Here is a 16,849-nt window from a genome sequence, read left to right on the forward strand (position 1 = left end):
AATCTAGCTGGGCCTGGGACCCCCCCTCCCCCCCGTCCCCTGGAGCACCATGCAAACGCCTGATGGAGGGAGGAGATCTAACTAGGAGAAGTTTAAGCTTCTCTGAAATGCCACCACAGCATTTCTCAACACAGAAGGGGGCTTGGTGCCCTCCTGGCTCTCCACATGCTTCCCGTGCAGAGCTTGGTGCCTACAGCCAAGCTGACTCTCCGGGACCCAGCAGCAGGATGAAGAGAGACTGAATGATGAAGCATGAAGGCTGGATCTAGGATTGACCCGATTCATACTACATATGGAAAAACTGGAGTCAGAAAAGTTGTGAAATCTGCCCAAGGTGACAGAGAGAATTCTAGAATCAAAGTCCTGATCTAAGCTCTGTCATTTCATAATTGGTGACTGAGAAATTCTATTACACATGCGTGCAGCACCACGTGGTTATGCCTCTCCCATTTACATTGTCCTTTGCCATCCCTTGTTGGGTCACGAAAGGCTTCTGCCTCTGGCTCTCACTGGAGGACAGCAGTTGTCTTTCCCAAGAACTGGGTGGTGCACCTGGCAGGAGCTTTGCCCTGGTTGGCTTGCACGAAACAGAGCGGCTAGCAGAGAGCTGTCAGGAGACCACCCTGCAACTGAGGTCCCACCACCGCAAGGGCTGCTCTTCTCTTTCTCTTCTCCAAGGACAGGGCCTCTCAGCAGCAATACTCTACCTGACCTGAAATCGTGACTGGTTTTGTCAGCACACATGTAAGAAGTGAGGTCATAGTGAAATCGTGACATAGTTTGTCAGCACACATGTATGAAGTTAGGTCAAAGTGAAATCATGACTGGTTTTGTCAGCACACATGTAAGAAGTGAGGTCATAGTGAAATCGTGACTCGTTTTGTCAGCACACATGTAAGAAGTTAGGTTATAGCGAGGTTGAGAGTAAGCGTGGTGGCTGCATGTGCTCTATGCTGGAAATGCACCGAGAGAGAGCACAGGCCCTGTGTAAAGATGAACTCCTGACATGCTCTGTCTCTTAGAGATAAAGGGCCTCCAAGCTGGGAGAGAGAAAGTCAAACCATTACTGTTTTTATACAACACAGTCTTACCTTTAGAAAAACTTAAGACTATACCCTAAAATGACATGATCTCATGAACAAATTCAGAAAAGGTGTACGACACCAAGTCACCATGCTAAATTCAGTAACATTTCCATAGGACCACAGCAAATTATCTGGAAAAGGAATCAGGAAAGCAATCCTGTTTATAACAGCTATCAAACAACAACAAGACTCAGGATCAACAAGACTCTGATAAAGATTTGTACCTTGAAGAACTACAAAATATCTATGAAAGAATTTGAGAGGTCCTCCCAGGAGGACAGGGTCCCACGTTCACGGAATGGAGGAATCCAATTACTCAAACGTCCTGACCACTCAAACCCACCCCATGAAACCAAAATGACATTATTCACAGAGCCAAAAGAGAAATGATCATAAAATTCGTATAAAGCCACAAAAATAGAAAACAAACCAACCCAAGTAGTCAAAAACTAAGAAGAAAGAAGCATCATGGTATTTGACTTGAATATATACTACAAAGCTAGGATAATTTACAGGTACAACAAAGGCCAGGCAAGGTGGCCTGTGTCTGTAATCGCAGCTGCAGAAGGCTGAGATGGAAGGATCGTAGTTTGAAGCCAGCCCTGGAGAAGTTAGCATGAGACCCTATCTGTAAAAATCTGTATAAAGGAAAAAGACTTGGGACACAGTTTAAGAGGTTGCATGTGCCTGCCTAGCAGCGTGAGGCCTTGAGTTTCAACTTCAGTAGAAATAAACAAATGAAACAGATCAAACAAACAAACACCAAACTGGCACTGGTCTAACAGAACAATAGTAGAGAACAGAGGCTGGAAGTAATCCCACACCTCTGAGACCAGATGATCTTCCACAACAATAAGGCTCCCCTCCCACGGGGCCTCACCTCAGGCTGTGCTGGGGGTGGGTGTGGAACAGAAGGGGGTAGGTTTTGCGAGCATCACTGTCACACATAAGAGACACAGGATAGGGACACACAGGAGGGTAAGGGGTGCCACACAGTAGGTTTTTGTTGTTGGTCCTGAGGCTTGAATTCAGAGCCAAGGCATTGTCCCTGGGTTTTTTTGCTCAAGGCTGGTACGCTACTACCTGAGCCACAGTTCTACTTCTGGATTTGGGGGGTTAGTTGGAGACAAGAATCTCATTTTCCTGCCAAAGCTGGCTTCCAACTGCAACCCTCAGATCTCAGCCTCCTGTAGAATTACAGGCACGAGCCACGAGGTCATTCCTAGGGTCATTCCTTTTTATTTTTAAACCCAGTTCTGGGGATTGAACTCAGGCTCTCACCCCACCACTTCAGCCACCTTCTCAGTCCTTCTGCTTTTACTGTGTTTTAAAAATAATGTCTCATCTTAACTTTCCTCAGAGTGGCCTCAAATTGCGATGTTACTCCACCTCCAGTAGCTGGGACACAGCCATTGCCATTGTTCTTGCCAAGGAATTCTTTTCTTTCTTTCTTTCTTTCTTTCTTTCTTTCTTTCTTTCTTTCTTTCTTTCTTTTTCTTTCTTTTTCTTTCTTTCTTTCTTTCTTTCTTTCTTTCTTTCTTTCTTTCTTTCTTTCTTTCTTTCTTTCTTTCTTTCTCCCTTTCTCCCTTTCTCCCTTTCTCCCTGTCTTCTTTCCTTCCTTCCTTCCTTCTTTCCTTCCCCATCCTGGGAATTGAACTCCGGGCCTGGGCATTGTCTCTGGGCTCCTTTTGCTCAAGGCTAGCACAAGCCAGCGCACCATTTCTAGCTTTTGCTGTGATTATTGGATATAAGAGTCTCACGGTCTTTTCTGCCCAGGCTGGCTTTGAACCATGATCCTCAGATCTCAGACTCCTAAGTAGCTAGGATGACAGGCGTGAGCCACCAGTGCCTGGCAAGGAAGGAATTCTTTAGAAAGTAAACTATAATAAACAAATAATCCATTCGATTATATTAAAAATAAGAATTCTACTCCTCCCAAGAGAGCATAAGAAAAGCAGAGGAAATAGTTCCAGTGCATTGAACCTGAAAGAGTTCATGTCAGGACTACATTAATAACTCCTAAATCAGTAAGAAAACGGCAAACCACCCAGAATAATCAGAGCAAAACTCTGCCGCCAGCGTTTCAGAAAAGCAGCAGTGCGAACGAACGCAGGAGAGAACAGGAAAGGCGTGGAGCCCCCTCGCTGCTCATCAGAGAGATGCAGCCCGCAATTCCCAGGGGGTGGGGCAGTCAGGAATGTGCAGTCTGCTGGATTCTTGATACACCCCACCCCACCCCACCCCCACCCCGGCTGAGATGCAGATTAGGCTCCACAAAGACCTGGCTTAAAGAATATCTTTGCAAAATGAAGTTTGAAAGCTCACAATCTGAACACACTGCTTAGACTCTCAGGAACAAATGTACATACCTGTTGGCACTACAAACAGAAAAACCCAGAGACCACCAAACCTAAGGATGGGGCCACCTTTGGAGCTGGGGCATTCCTGGGGTAGGGGGGCAGAGGAGGGGCAGAGGAGTGGGCAGGAGAGCAGGATGCTGAGCCCAAGAAAGGTGCTTTGCCTGCATTGTAGTTCCTGGGTTACGTGTGGGTGTGACTCTTGCATTATATTAGTAGATGCTAGTAATATATTAATCTATCCTTGTGTTATATTAACAGGTACGGGTAGATAAACAAATGGAAACAAAGTAAAGCAAACAGGCTGTTACATTTGGACTAACCTGACCTGCCACACTTGAATGATAAAATTTGGCCCTGAGTTGCCCCAGTATAGAGTGAACTGCAACCTATCTTGATGTGCAAGTAGGTTGTATGCCCTGGTAACCAGGCAACAGCGTTCGGCCAATCGCAGCAGCCCCTCAGCCAATTCCAGGCTGGAGGCTGCTGGTGATGGCCAAATGAGCGGAACATGGGACTGACTGCTCCCGTCGGCGGTGGCCCGGGCCGTGGCCTGGGTGGTGGCCTGGGCAGTGGCCTGGGCGGTGGCCTGGGCGGTGGCCTGGGTGGTGGCCTGGGCGGTGGCCTAGGCGGTGGCCTGGGTGGTGGCCTGGGTGGTGGCCTGGGCGGTGGCCTGGGTGGTGGCCTGGGCAGTGGCCTGGGCGGTGGCCTGGGCGGTGGCCTGGGTGGTGGCCTGGGCGGTGGCCTGGGTGGTGGCCTGGGCAGTGGCCTGGGCGGTGGCCTGGGCCGTGGCCTGGGCGGTGGCCTGGGTGGTGGCCTGGGCAGTGGCCTGGGTGGTGGCCTGGGTGGTGCTGGGTGGTGGCCAGGGTGGCCGCTGGGCAGGGCAGCTCACCACCTGGCTTCAGGTGCAGAAATGAAGCGTTTTGGTCTGAAATCCTCTCTTGCTCAGGTAAATGTGGTTAAATAACTAATCTCAGTCCATCTGGTTTGAGTTTGTTTGCTTATTTCCCAACAGGGCCAAAATTCACAGCTCTTCAGGAGGCCTCCAGACTCTCTCCAGTACTTAGAGCCCCATGCACACTGCCCAGTAACACTGAAAGGAGATGTGGTGAAAGAGATTTTTCACAGATGACTGGAGCAGCTAGGGGTGTGGCCATGTGACCGGCCGCTTTCTCTTCCAGGGACACAAAAGTCAGGGTCAGATGAAACGGGAGTGGGACTTGGCGGGAGGCAGCTGGGGAGAGGCCAGCTCTGTCTCTCAATGGTCTGTGTAAATCGTATCATCTGTAAAACAGAAACGCAGTCACACAGTATCTCAGGATAGGATTGGACATTCTGAGAACTGGTTTGCCAAGCAGTGTCATTATGCCAACACCATGAGCAGACTTTGTGCCAGCAGACAGGGCTTCGGCCTCATCGGGTAAGAGAATGCTGGGTGCCCCCTCCCCCCAACACACACACTGTAGAAACTTCTGGCTCCCGTAGCCCTTTGTCTGCCCATTTACCTCATTCTGTTTTTCTTCTCTGCACTGCTCACTACCTGACGCTGTTGTGTATCAATTGGTTAGCTGAACTCCTGCAGGAGGATCTGTTCCAACAAAACACAAGTTCCCAGAGGGCAAGGATCGAGGCGGTTCTGCTCACTCCTCTATCTGTGGCTCCAAGCAAAACCTGATAGATTGAAAATTCTCCATGCAAATGGTTGAATGAAGCAGAATGGGTGACTGGGGAAAGCGGGTGTGAGCAGATGAATGAATGAACGAATGAAGGCATGAATGGAGTGAGAGCAGGTGCACGTATGTATGCGTGAGTGACTGCACGGAGCTGTGACGAGGCTCTGCCCATGGACAGACAATTTTCTCTGTACTCCCTTTAAGGCAGGCGGCCACAAAACTTCCAGGAAGCATTGCTGAAAATCAAAGTAGAGTTAGCGGCCTGGATTCTAGAGAACATCTGAGACCCTGGGTCTTCAGTCCCATGAGGAGCCTCCTCCTTTTCACCCCCCAGCCTTGCTCCATCTCCTAAGGTCACACCGCATCACAAGGTCACCCAAGGTCACACAGCATCACAAGGTCACCCAAGGTCACACAGCATCACAAGGTCACCCAAGGTCACACAGCATCACAAGGTCACACAGCATCACAAGCATCACAAGGTCACCCAAGGTCATACTGCATCACAAGGTCACACAGTATCACAAGCATCACAAGGTCACCCAAGGTCGCCCAGCATCGCAAGCCTCCCACCCCGGCTCCTGTACTCTGGCCCAAGGGCGGTGTGGAACCACCGAGTGCCCGCAGCCTGGGGCCTTGGCGGCTGCTTCTGTGTGCTGGGCACTGTCCAGGATCGGCTTGGGTGCAGTCCGTGAGAGGCTCTTGTTGCTCCTTTAATTCTATAGGCTACGCTCTACCTTTTACTTCCATGTTAGCTCACGTAACACCTAATTAAGAGTTGGATAAACATTAAAATCCTAGCAGAGAAGTTTTTTCCCCACCAAGGCCTTCCAAGGCATAGTCTTCAAACTTGGCACTTGGGAGCCATAAAATATGCCTGCGCCAGTGCCTCCATTCCTGCGGGATTTGATTTCACCAGTTTGGTGTGGTCTGGACTTCAGGATGTTCGCTGAGAATCCACGGGTCATTCTAGCAGCCTCTAAGAGTGTGAGCCATGGAGCTGCACCTGACCGCCAGCTCCTCAGCAGGGATAAAGATCAACATGGCGGACGCTGCGGCTCCGGATGAGCCGTAAATCCTCTGTGCCAGGTTGGTGATGCCCCACCTCAGCATGTGACTTCACTTGAAGGTAGACTCCTCACAGAGATGGCCAAGCTGGGAGCTCCTTAGGGCGGGCTTTCATCCACAGGTCTACGCGGGCAGGCGTGCTGGGCACGCAACACAAAGAGACACGGTGACAGCGACATCTACAAGCCAAGGCAAGAGAGCTGGGTGACGTCAGCCCAGCCTGTAATGGAAATAAACTCCTGTTGCTTAAATTGCCCCTCTGGTATTTTGTTACAGCATCTGTAACAGGCTTGTCCAGTGTGATGAGGAATGTGTGCGGTCTGGGAGTTGTGTGTGTGTGTGTGTGTGTGTGTGTGTGTGTGTGTGTGTGTGTCCAGGACTCCCCTAACGCCCCCCTCAACCCTGGGGGCATGACCACCTCCTTCCCAGGGCTTTGAGAGAGAAGATGGCCAGTCTGCACGGACGGCCACTGTCGGAGTGGGATCTGAGCCACCGCCTTTCCAAGTCCCTGCTCTTTGCGCTGTCTAATCTCAGATTTCTTAAGCCATGGGGAGAGATGCTGCAACTAGAGACAAAGGAAGAGATGGAGAGAGAAGAATGAGAAGAGCAGATGTGGCCTGCAACGCCCGTCCCCTCCCGCTGGTCCTCAGGACGCGGGGCCGGCGTGCCCGGCCGTTCCTCAGCATCCTCTTCATGGACTTTCCTGACGGTGAGGGCGAAAGCAAACCAGCCTGGTCTGTGAGAGGCACTTAGCTATGGCAGCAACACTCCATTTCTTGCTGAGCAGCAGCTCCCAGTTCCTGAGAAGAGTCTCTAGTTCATAACCATCACCCACAGTTCCTGAAGGGTGAGCTGGTGCCGCCGGAGCCGGAGCCGGAGCCGGAGCCGGAGCCGGAGCCGGAGCCGGAGTCGGGCTTCCACGTCCCCTCCAGGCTCAGCCCCCTTCTTCAGAGAGCCTTCCACTTCCCAGGTCACCTTCCACTTCCAGGTCACGGGGCAGGTCTGGGGCAGGGCGGGCCTTCTCAGGAGCAGGTTGCTGCCCTGAGCCTCCTCGTGCTAATCTGCCTTTGTTTTCAGAGGCCTTGCCACTGACAATGGTTTGCTTACCATCTGCCAGGCCTGCTTTAGAGATCCACCGGATGAAAGATTTCATTAAATTCCAATGCCACTGATTATAGTTCAGACTGAACTGAAGGGTAGATGCAAACCACTGCCACCTTTCAGTCGCTGGCAGACTCCTTATTTCCCAAGATGATTCAATGGTCTCCACCCCACTCCCTCAGGGACACAAACAGTTCAGCCATCGGATGGGGCAGGGCCCTCCCTCGCTGCCCGACTGCTAGCCAGCCGAGCCTGGCACCACCGGCCTTACAGAGCCGGTCCCACCCATCCGAGCAGCTGCCTTGAACAGGCATCCTGTCCCAGCTCTTGCTGGTCCGGCCTCCGCCGGCCTGATGCTCCCCATTCTGCCTCCCTTCAGTCACTGGGAGAGGACTCTGTGAAGTTGTTTGTGGATGGAGGCTCCCCGACAATGCACACTCAGGTCCCCGTCCCAGGTTCAGGGCTGGCCCACAGGCAGGCAGGCTGGCATGGGCCGCACATCCCATGTTGGTCACAGAGTGGAGCCGAACAGAGCTGCGGGCTAGCTTCCGATATCACAGCCTGAGAACACCAGGTTTGATCTACCATCTGTGCCGTGAAGTTGGAAGTTCCTGGGACCCTACGTTACACTAACTCTGTTCCTCTGGGGTGTATATTAACATAAGTATGTTATTGTGCGCATATGTGTATATATCCATATGCATATAGATGTACATATACAAATCCTATACCACTGTGCAGGCATATATGTTTATATTCATTTTTATGTATGTGTATACACATATACTTATGCTTCATGAAAATGTGTGTGCATATATTTACATGAATACATGAGTACACAGACCTAGTATTTACATGGCATTGCATGTGTTTGTGTGTATAATTCCATGAAAATGTATGTCATTTGTTTACATGAATACATATGTATGCATACATAAATATGCATGTGTGCACAACCACATGTATTTTTCCAGTTTACTTTATTGTTGTTTTAGAGTGATGTACAGGGGGGCTACCTTGTTTTTCTGTCTTTCAGTTTCTCTCATAACAACACTGAGAGGCAGCAAGAGGGCCTGTGCCCGGGCCCGGCCTTGATCCCTCGGCCTGCTTCCTTCACCGGGGCAGATTTCTCTACCTCCTAGCAGCACCACCAGCTGGCCACCAAACCTTTACATCCCAGTCCTCCCCTTGCTACTGGAAGCTACTCTTCAGACTCTAACCCCGAGACACAAGCAGCAAGCTTGAGCGGCTGGAGCAGCCCCCCCCTCCGCCCCCGCCCTGGCCACGCCCCTCTGCTTCCACTCACCTCCTCCCAGCTCTGCAGCCCAGCCCGGGCGGGCGCCCAGCCCTGAGGTCTCTTCCCGGACTTCCCGCAGATTTGATGAGCCATTGTTCTCCTCACCCTGAAAGCGCCCTGCCCCCTCCTCCCCTGCCTTCACACCTCCAAGTCAGAAGCAAACTATTCCAATCCAGACAGGAAGTCATTCATCCATCTCCTCCCTCAAAGCCTCGCTAATCCAAAACATCATTTGTTTTCCAAATCTGTGTCTCCTCTGTCAAGAAGAGGGCATTTTGTGAGGAGTGCGAGCAGGCCCAAGACCCCGCCCCCAGCCAGCCAGACGCAGCTGACAGGCACCGGGGCTGAGTTACTTTTCTTGGAAGGTCTTCAGTGTAACAGCCTGTGGACGCCATCCAGTGAACACGGAGCTTACCACTTGTTTTCGACGTTGTTTTTATTTCGTCTGCACCTGTGTTGTTCGGTGGGTGTCCAGGGATTCCGGGTTCTGAGCTTTCATGATTTCATTGCTGTCCTCACCGGTAGCTGGCTCCACCGCAGTGACCCGGGGTTTCGAGTTTACGTTCATCATTCAACAAGCATTTAGGAAAAAAGAGATGGAGAGAGAATGCGTGTGGCCGCGGCGGGCCCTCCTGTCTTTACAAAGGCCTGCGCCGCTCCGCAGAGCCGCGCGCTCCGGTCAGCAAATCCACCTTTTGTGCCATCTTGCTTTCTGCAGCGTCCCGTAGCCTAGGAAGGTCGAGGGGTGGCTGGAGTTTGCTGGGGGGGGCTCTCACCCCTCCCCCTGCAGCCTCTGCAGTGGGGGTCACGCATGGGAAGGCTTTCCCAGGCGACTTCACAAAAGGCGGCTGGGACACGGATGGACGGCTTTGTTGGAAGAACCCAGCTGCGGGGTCAGGGCTGGTCTATTAGGAATGTCCGTGGCCCCAACGCCTACAACAGAGTAAAAGAAGAAAACAAGAAGGAGAGAGAGAAAGACTGTGACCTCTCTGGACAGCCTGCAAGGAGAGCAAGGTGTCTACGGGACGTCACCCAGAGGGCCTGGGCGCTGTGTTGTCCCCAGAACCTCTGCCCAGTGGGGGGGTGTGGTGTGGCCCTCCGCTTCTCCTGGTTCTTGGCAGAATCTCCTCTGTTGTCCCAGATTCCAGATCAAGCCTGCAGCTTGGTGAAAGTCAGGCAGCCGCTAGCCAGACACCCGTGGCTGCAGGGGTGGGGTGGGGTGGGGGCTCCGCGGCCCTCGCTGCGCCCGCTGCCCCTCCACCCCTCCACCCCTCCACCGCTGGGCGGTCACGCTGGCCTCGGGCACCTCCAGGTCCTCAGCAGGAGCCAGGCTCCGACTCCGCTAAGCTTTGTTTGGTATCAGTTGCTTTTCTCTGATCAGGGCAATTTAAAGGCTCTGTGGAGGGAGTCAGGACAGGAGGCGTGCAGCAGGTGTTCAGGGCGTTGGCTCCTGGTGTGCAGCTCTAGTAGCTTCCTGGGGTGGCCTGGGGGGAGGCCAGGAGGGTGAAGCTGCGTCTGAGCCCTGACCTGGGAGACGTTTTCTGAGCCCCAAAGTAATTTCTTCTTGAAGGTGGGAAGCTGCTTTCCAGGCCTTACTCCTGGAAATGTGTTGTGGTGGTGCTGGTTGTTATTTAGAGTACTGAGCTCAAACCCAGGGCCTGTGCACCTAGACAAGGGCCTTCCACCCCTGCCCACAGCCCCAGTCCCTCAGCCCCTGCAGTAACTTTTGTTTTGTTCCTTTTTTTCTTGATAGATCTGGATGTATGTCAATTTTGTTGACTTTTTCCCCCAAAAAAAGAATCAGCTTTAGAGTTTGTCATTTTTTTCTGCTTTTTCCTTTAATTTCTTTTCTTTTAATTCTTTTTTCTTTAATTTCTTTTCTTTTCTTTTTCTTTTAATTTATTCCCTTGCTTTCTTTCCCTTTGTTACTTACATTGATTCCTTTTCTTCTCTTTTTCTGTCTCCTAGATATGGAGCTGTGCTCTTTATTCCAGCCCTTTCTTCTATGTGATACATACATATGGAGGTATAAAAACTGCTTGATTTGCATCCCTCAGATTTTGATACTTTGTATTTTTATTCTTCTGTTTGTTTTTTTTTTTCTCATTTTCTCTGTGTCATGAGCAGAACGCTGTCTGAGTAGATGTCCACTGAGTCCCTGGGATCTGTAACATACCCAGAGCGTGCAAATACGACCAAAGCACGTTGCTTCTCAGAATAGTCACGTTCTGCGCGTGCTGGACACAATGTCTGCAGATGTCTGTGAGCTCAAGTTGGCTGGCGGTGCTGTATATGCCTGCTGGTCTTCTCTCTAGCAGAGAGGGAAGGCTGACGTACGCGATTGTGGTTCTCATCGTCTCTCTTCTAACATACTTGCATCTTGGCACTTACACCGCCAGTATTTATTGCGTGTTGATGGATTGGTTGATGCACAGCGTGAGACGGCGGCGGGGCAGCTCTCCGTGAGGTGCAGCGTGTGAGCGAAGGTGCACATGTCTAGGGCACTGTGTATCCAGATAGAAGTCTGAAGGGTGCAGGGGGCACGGACTGGCCCTAGACCGCTAGAGCCAAAATGTGAAGCGACACCGTCATGACCCCCTTCTCTCCCATGGGGCGATTTTTTATTTTATTTTTTGCCAGTCCTTGCGCTTGAACTCAGGGTGGGGCACTGTCTTTGAGCTATTTTGCTCAAGCTACTGCTCTATCACTAGAGCCACTGCACCACTTCTGGTTTTCTGGTGGTTAATTGGAGGTAAGTCTCATGGACTTCCCTGCCTGGGCTGGCCTTGAACTGTGATCCTCAAATCTCAGCCTCCTGAGGATCTAGTCAGACCAGGGTCTGACTTATATTTGTTATCATTTAAAAAAACCCAATGGTTCTGAAGCATATAGGTTATTTTTATTCCCGCTTTTGTGGTTAAAAGCAATTATTAAATTAGAAGACGGCTTAGTGACTGGGAGGCGGTGTTAGCCAGAAATCCCACTGTCCATCTGGATCACTGGTAACTTCCCCTGGTTGGCCTTTGGGGCTCTCTACACCATCCCTTGGTCATGGGACCTGCACCCCTGCCCCATGGAGTCTGTTTCCTGGTCCCATGCATGGTGGTACGCACACCTGAGCACTCTTACAACCCATCTCCACCAGGGAGGATGCGGTGAGCACACCTGTGTACTCCTAGAACCATCTCCACCAGGGAGGATGCGGTGAGCACACCTGTGTACTCCTAGAACCATCTCCACCAGAGAGGATACGGTGTGCACATCTGTCCTCCCCACATTTGGGAGGTTGAGGCAGGAGGACCGGGAGTTTGAGGTAAGCCAAACCAAACAAAACCTCCATCGACAGGAGGAGGAATGGGCCAGCTGCTGGTGGCAGAGCAGCCTCTGGCCGGCTCCCGTCCTGACCCCGAGGTTTGGCCCCGGCACAGCCACGGCCCGAGGCCGCCGAGGAGGCTCCTGCACGGCCACCTTTGCATAATGACATGAGGGACCGGGAAGCAGCCATAAGCCCACATGAGGGGAGAATTCTCTAGAACAAGGTTGGATTCAGGCCTTGACATCAAAGGGCTGAGGCAGAATACCAGGGACATTCCACAGGTGAGTGAAAAGTTCTCGTTCCCTAAAGAAGAAAACCCTGCGTTCTTCAGCGAGGAGGGGAAGGTATGGAAAGGAGGATCAGCGTGGACGTGCCAGTGGCCACACTAAATTTAGAAAGCAGTGATTAGAGAGATTTCAAGGGGAAACATGGAGATGTTAGAATTCCACATCTACCAAACTGTGGTTCAGCTTGGAGGACAGAATATATCTTACACCCATGCACTATTTCTCAAAAACAGAAGCAATTGCTCAATGAAGCTGGCCGCCCACACCCAAAACAAAAAATCCCCAGAATCCAGCTCCAAATTCCATTCTCTTTTCCACTTCCTTGGCTCTTCAAAGCTATGTCCTGGGCAGGATGCACACTTTCTTAACCATGAGTGTGTCTGCACCACCTCCATAAACATAAACAACAAAGAAAATAAGCAGTATGTGGGGCCTGCCAGGCTGATGGCCGGAGATGCCTCCTGACTGCTGGGGACAGGAGCAGTTACAGGTCAGCTCAGTAGGGGGCGCTGAGCGGGCCCTGGGAGGACAGAGGGTCAGCTCCCTGGCCAGAGCTGACCTGGGCCCCTCCCGTCCTGTGCTCAGGCTGAGCTGCTCCATGGGAGCGTCCAGCCAGCCGCCGGTGCTACTGGACACACAGCGCCAGACCAAGGTGGAGGACGCAGCGTGTGCCAAAGAGTTAGCAAACAAAAGCAACAGATAGCATCTCGTTTAAGTCTGGAATGATTGCCTGACAAGATGGTATTTTTGAAATGTTGGATTGCATGAAACACAACACTTAGATGAATTTTTCCTGTTCCTTCCTGCTGTCTCTGATGTGACTCCTGGAAGAAGTAAGCCTGGACCAGCTCTGCGGGGCCACGGCGGTGCCCGGGCCGGCTCTGCGGGGCCACGGCGGTGCCCAGACCGGCTCTGCGGGGCCACGGCGGTGCCCGGGCCGGCTCTGCGGGGCCACGGCGGTGCCCGGGCCAGCTCTGCGGGGCCACGGCGGTGCCCGGGCCGGCTCTGCGGGGCCATGGCGGTGCCCGGGCCAGCTCTGTGGGGCCACGGCGGTGCCCGGGCCACGCCCCTCAAGTCCTGGCTCAGTGGCCACAATGGCATTCTTGTTTGTTTCTAAGTAGAAAGGAACTTATATTGTACTTACCTATGTGACCTTTCATTGTATTCTATCTCATTCTTCAAAAACAGTGACATATTTATTTTTATCTTTTGTTTCTTTTAAGAGGAAATGGCAGTGTGGGGGAGGAGGGTTTATGCCTCAAAGTAGGGAGACTGAGAACTCTGTGTTTGTGTGTGTGTGTGTATGTATGTGTGCACGTGTGCACGCACGTGCTCACCTACACTTGCATGCATGAGCACTGTGGGGGGTGCTGTCCTTGAGCTTTTTTGCTCAAGGCTGGTGCTCTGCCACTTGAGCCACAGCTTCACTTCCAGCTTTTTGATGGTCCATTGGAGGTAAGAGTCTCACAGACCTTCCTGTGTGGGCTGGCTTCAAATTATGATCCTCAGATCTCAGCCTCCCAAGTAGCTAGGATGATGGGTGTGAGCCACCGGTGCCTGGCTTAGAAACTTCTGAAAAGCAGTGCTAATGTCTCCAGGAAGGATTTCTGCACAGCGGTGCTGCCCTGCTTGGCTTCCGCCAAGTGGAGAAAGGCCTGGCCACAGTCCCCTGGCTCTGCCCATCAGGAAGCCGTCACACCCGGCCTGGGGAGACGGGACGTGCAGTGTGCCTCACCACTGCCAACGAGCAGGGGAGGGGGGCGGGGATGGGGACTGGGGGAGGGGGGCGGGGGGATGGGGACTGGGGGAGGGGGACGGGGACAGGGACTGGGCCGGGATGGGGACAGGGGGAATGGGGCCCTGGCTGAGAGTCTAGTTGGGAACACCTCATGTCTGTGTGCTGGCTGCTTCACGCCCCCGCTGCTCCCCCTGGTGGCCGTCCCGGCGGCCAGCAGCCCGGCCGCGTTCACGCCCTGGCGGGCACTGATGCTGCAGCTCCACGCCGGTCCATGTGCACTCCCGTGTGCACCCCCGCGTGCAGTGGAAGCCCAGCCCCGCTCTGTCCTCCCGGTGCCCTTCCTCTCCCGCAGCCCCCAGGTCTCGGGCATCCCTGCAGGAGCTGCCTAGCGCTAGCCGCCCTCCACGCCCGGCCACAGCCACACAAAGCCACCATCGGGCTGGGCCAGGCTGCAGGCGCCAGGTGGGGCCACACGCAGCTTCCCGGCTGCGGCTCTGCGGCTCTGCTGCGTTGCCTGCCGGTCACCTCTGTGTCCCAGGGCTAGGCCGTGCTCCAGACCACGCGCCTCCATCTTGCTGTAGACTTAGCGCCCGGTGGGCAGGGGGCTGTGACCGGGTGAAAGACGCCATCTAGAGGAACTTCCATCAGTAACAGCTACCGCACTCACGCAAGCTGGATTGTCTGACTCAGGGCAGGCGGCTGGTACCATGCAGGGGCAGACATTTCTTATGTATTTATGGGGAAAATACCCACAGTGTGCAGAGCCAAGCATTCAGACCTCAGCTTCCGAAGGGCAGTGCGCCTTGGCAGATCCTAGAGGTGCATGCTACAGTCATGAAGGGCGTGCTCCTCAGCCCCAAGTCCCCAAAGGGAGGCAGAGGTCTGACCTCTGACCTGTCTCTGGGGCTCCAGCAGCTTCCCCTGGCTGAGGTCTCGTTGCCACGCAGGTCTGAGCAGGACACACACATCCTCCTACGTGAGGTTTTCCCGTGGTCTCCCTCACACAGACCCTGTGGCGGTCCTGGGGTTTGGACTCAAGGCCTTGCTCTTGCTAGGCACTAACGTTGTTTGTGTATTTTATCAAAGCACACATACAGCCGGGCGCTGGCAGCTCATGCCTCTAATCCCAGCTACTCAGGAGGCTGAGATCTGAGGGTCAAGGCTCAACATCAGCCCAGGCAGGAAAGTCTGTGAGACTCTTATCTCCAATTAACCACCAAAAGGCCAGCAAGTAGATCTGTGGCTCAAGTGGTAGAGAGCTACCCTGGAGCAAAAGCCTCAGGGACAGGGCCTAGGTCCTGAATTCAAGACCCAGGATTGGCACAAACAAAACATAAAGGGTAGCATATAATGTTGTTTGGTATTTTGTTGCCTTTTAAAAAGTGTGTTCCTTGGAGATCTTTAGTTCTGACTCTTTAACTTTTAAGGACTTTATTTCAACAACTTTCTACAAATTGATCCTGAAAGAGAAGGAAGCGAATGGCTGTCTGTGATGAGGATTCCATGATCTTGATTCTAAGGGGTCCATATAGGACAGGAGAGAAAATGTGCCCGCCACACAACTGATCCACAAGCACCTGCTGACAAAGGGATCCATCACTTTTAACTAAGTAAGAAGGCGGATGCTCTGGAGGGAGGCATGGCTCAGGGGAAGAGCACCTGCCTAGCGAGCAGTAAATCCCTGAGTTCAAACTCTAGTTTGAACAAAAATAATGACAACAATACGTCACGTTTAAGTGAAGTATCTGAGTGAGCTACCAAGATGGCTCTATGTTACACTCATCAGTTTACAAATTAACAAACTAAGAAGGGAAATCATGGGTAAAAAAGCACTTGATAAAATTGTGTAACAGGTTATAATGAAAACCCTGAAAGAGCGTGAAGAACTGCTTTTTAGGCTGATAAAAGCTGTTCATCAAACACCTAGAGTCAACACAGTGTGTAAGAAAGGTGGGGGAAACCCCAAGGTTGGCTGTTTTTCTACGAAGAAATAGTAACAGGAGTTAAAAATAGTTGCACTGGGCAAGTAGAGAAACTTTATTAATTGCTCCTCAACTAACGGACACGTAAGTGCTGCCAGTTGTTGTTGGGGTGTTTTTGGTTTTGGGGGTTTTTTGCCATTATAAATCCTGTTGCAAAGAAAATGCATTGTCGACTCATTTTGATCTGGTAAGCAAACCTCAGACCCCAGCTGGGCTGGCCGTGCTGCCGGCCGCCCCTGCGTGGCCCCGCCAAGCCCCGCCAAGCCCCAGAGGCGCGGTGCTCTCCGGGGGCTTCTCCCTGTGGGCTCATCTGTGTGGGTGAGCCTGTGGCGCCCACCGCGAGTGGAGCCGAGCATCTCCTCGTGGAGGTGGCAGCCGCCTCTCCCTCTGGATTGTGCTCGCCAGTACTCATTGCCTGTTTGCTGTGGATCATTGCGCCCCTTCGGCCTTTCTTTAGCGTCCTCATTTTGCTCTTAAGCATTAGGAAGCCTGACCCAGTCTCCGGACAACAATGAACTACAGTTATGTTCCCCATTTGTTGCTTTTCCTCTTGGTTTTAATAGATGTCATTTTTCTTTTGGCAATTCTATGTGGCCAAAGGCATCAATCTTACTTTTTGTGACTTCTGAATTTTAAGAACGAGTGCCAACATCTTTCCACATTCCAAATCCGTACTTGGGAGGTGGAGTTCACAAAGACTAAGCTTTGAGGCCAGCAAGGGCAACACCTGAGTGGGGACCCTCCAATCTAATCAACCAGCTAGGCACGGTGACACACACTGTGGTCAGGTCAGGGAGGCCTAGGGGGAGACTCACAGGCTGGGGCCGGTGTTAGCGAGGGTGCGGCCCTCCCTGAAAGGTAACTGAAGCAGCAGAGGTGTGGAGGTGTGGCTCGTGTGGTAGAGCATCTGCCCCACAATCATGAAGTCCTGAGTTCAAAACCCCA

At 52.3% G+C, this 16,849-nt stretch overlaps 1 long non-coding RNA gene across 1 annotated transcript; it reads left to right on the forward strand.

Moving 5' to 3' along the window:
* Positions 1 to 4,466: 4,466 nt before the first annotated feature.
* Positions 4,467 to 6,434, forward strand: LOC138819118 (uncharacterized). Its single transcript, XR_011369321.1, has 2 exons — positions 4,467 to 4,862; positions 6,057 to 6,434. It is a non-coding gene; the product is annotated as an uncharacterized lncRNA (long non-coding RNA).
* The last annotated feature ends 10,415 nt before the right edge of the window (positions 6,435 to 16,849 follow it).

This window comes from Dipodomys merriami, unplaced genomic scaffold (genome assembly GCF_024711535.1).
Source record: "Dipodomys merriami isolate MVZ:Mamm:240054 unplaced genomic scaffold, mDipMer1.0.p SCAF_8, whole genome shotgun sequence".
In the NCBI taxonomy this organism is placed as follows: domain Eukaryota; kingdom Metazoa; phylum Chordata; class Mammalia; order Rodentia; family Heteromyidae; genus Dipodomys; species Dipodomys merriami.